At 48.8% G+C, this 2,573-nt stretch overlaps 1 protein-coding gene across 1 annotated transcript in view; it reads right to left on the bottom strand.

The window, feature by feature from the left end:
* Positions 1–2,573, bottom strand: part of ZNF316 (zinc finger protein 316) — a 33,670-nt gene that overhangs the window by 13,142 nt on the left and 17,955 nt on the right. The window lies entirely within an intron of this gene.

Raw genomic sequence — 2,573 nt, 5'->3', positions numbered from 1 at the left:
GCCCCCGCGGGAGGCTCCGCCCACCCCGCCCATCCCACATGGTCCCCACCTCCCCATTCCCCGCTTCACCCTCACACCACCCCAGCCGGGCTCCGCGGGACTTCCTCCTTGGGGAATGCGGGGCCGCCTCCCAGCCGCCGAGCAAGGCAGAGATTCGGGAATACAGAAGAAAATTTAACCAAGTTAGCACAGCCAAGCAATTTTTAAAATGTGGATGAATAAAAGAAATTAAAGGGCGAGAGGAATTTTGAGATGCGACACACGAGAATTGAAAGTGGGTCGAAACGCACGCCAGCGAAAAGGATGAAAAGAGTAGCTCACATTCTCCCTGAGGTGACTGTGCCGAACCGTCAGGCGCCTGTTTTGTAACATTGTTACCATAAAGAAAACGAAAAAAGTATCATGAGGAGCCAGAAAGCAGGCCGGGGACATAGGGTATTTAACATTTTACCAAATGACAAAGGGGTCTTTGGGATTGGTGGGAGAATAAAGTATTCGAGACATTATGTTAGCTCAATCCATAACCCCTCTCAAGTACAATTAGGGCTAAACCTCTAGCTCACACGTTAGAGGGTTTTACCTGGATTCAAGATTTTAAAATTTAAAAGAAATTCTTAAAGCATAAATGAATGTTAGAATTCCCTTTGGGGGTGATGGCCATGTTTTGGAACGCGGTAGAGGAGGTGGTTGTACCACATTGTCACTGTACCAAATGCCGCTGAATTGATCACTTCAAAATGGTCGTTTTTATGTTATGTAAATTTAACTCAAAAAAAGAAAAAGAATCTGATGTGATTCTGCCGCAAGGGTCCAGAATATTAGGACCGGCCTCTAGAAGAAGCAGTTAGTCGTGTCTAGTGGTAAGACAGATGTGGACCATCCCTTCCAGCTAAGGTTTTATGATGCTCCTGTGACACTCCCGGAAAAACTACTCTAAGTCTTATAGATATTGGGATGTTGGGCTCATAGTTTGCTGAGATGATTCAGGCTAATAGGCCCAGAGTCATCTAATTACCGTCTTCTGTGGATGGAAATCATCATGTTTGCTGGTCTTCACCAGGCACCTTCATCTGTGGTCTGTGCCTGGCTGACACATTTCAACATCAGGGACCGGGCGGCCACACCCCACAGACTGGTGTCAACAAACAGTCTCCTGTGGGGTTCCCTATTGACGTCAGGAGGTAAGGATGTGGTGAGCAGGCACGCATGAACATTCTCACTTCCTTCCCTGAACTACTGAGGCTGGAATGCTAAGTACTGCACTTCCGAGGCTCCCCTGCCTACTGGGATTCTGAACTCCAGTTACGTTCTGCCCATTAGATGCACTTGAGTAAGAGCTGGCAGATGGAGGAAAAGACAGCGCATCTTACTGCTGCCTTGAGCATCGTGCTGGCAAGTAGTCACAGAGACACTGGTTTTCTTTGAAAGCCATTCAGTGTCCGGCCACCAGCTCCATGAATGAGCATGACAAGATGAAATAAGTTTACACTTTTGTCTCCTGTCCTGCATGTTGCCACCTCCACCTGGAAAGAAACCTTAAAGGCAGGGCATGAGAATCAACATCTTACCATAGTGATTCAGCAAGGCATGACTGGGCCCAGGAATGATTCGTAACTGATCTGCACCAAGAGGCAGCACTAGGTGGGCAATAACCGGCTTAGACCCTCTAAGAATGGGCTGATCATCTGGAAAGGAAGTCTTTGAAGGAATGCTACAGCCTGTGTGCATTGGATGTTGTAAAGGGCCAGGTTTGGGATGGGGGAGCTGGGGAGAGATGCTAAGATGAAGTGGAGATAAAGCCAAGGGTGCTGAGGACCAGGAGCAAAGAAAGGGGCCTCCCCAGAACTTGCACACAAGCACCTGCATAATGCAGAATTAGAAAAGCCTGGAAAGGCAGGGATGTCTGCCAAGCCCCAAGTGCTGTGTTCTCTCCCTGATTCACCTGGTAGTGAATGGGAAAGAGCCACGGCTCACCTGGTCAAGGGAGGGATTCCAGGCTAAAAACTTCCTAGATGTATCAGTTACTATAGGGGTACAGTGGATGTGACCCACGGTTTTTGACTCTCCAGGGAGGACTTCTTCGTTGTGGGTCTTAGTGGGAGGCAGTGCCCATGTCCCACTATAGATGCCAAAAGGGCCAGGTATTCTCTACCCTCTGGGGAAGGTGCCCCTGACCCAAGATCAGCCAATCAGATGCTTCCACCTGGGCCTCTGAGTCCTAGAGAAGGATACAAATACAGAGGGTCAGTTGACAAATTACTCCTGGCAGCAGCAGCAGGAGTCCAGAAGTAGAAGTGGCCAACTGGTCACCCTAACTGGGAAGTTAGTGGGCAAGACCTTGGCTATGTCCCTACTACCTAGACGACCTTGGATCTTGCTCATGGGGACTCCAGACTCTTGATGTTTTTCTGCTTGGCCATTCTCAGCATGGGGCTTCCATCCTTGAAGTTACTTCATTGTCCCAAGAAGGCAACTAACCTCTAACCATCATGTCTGCAGTCAGCCACATGAAAAAGAGGAGTCCTAGGGTAAAAAGGCATACCTCCTAGGTGAATCAGGCCCTTTTAAAGAGC

The sequence above is a fragment of the Pteropus alecto genome, unplaced genomic scaffold (genome assembly GCF_000325575.1).
Source record: "Pteropus alecto unplaced genomic scaffold, ASM32557v1 scaffold40, whole genome shotgun sequence".
In the NCBI taxonomy this organism is placed as follows: Eukaryota; Metazoa; Chordata; class Mammalia; order Chiroptera; family Pteropodidae; genus Pteropus; species Pteropus alecto.
The sequence above is the reverse complement of the archived record's forward strand: the minus strand, read 5'-3'. Positions and strand labels throughout refer to the sequence as shown.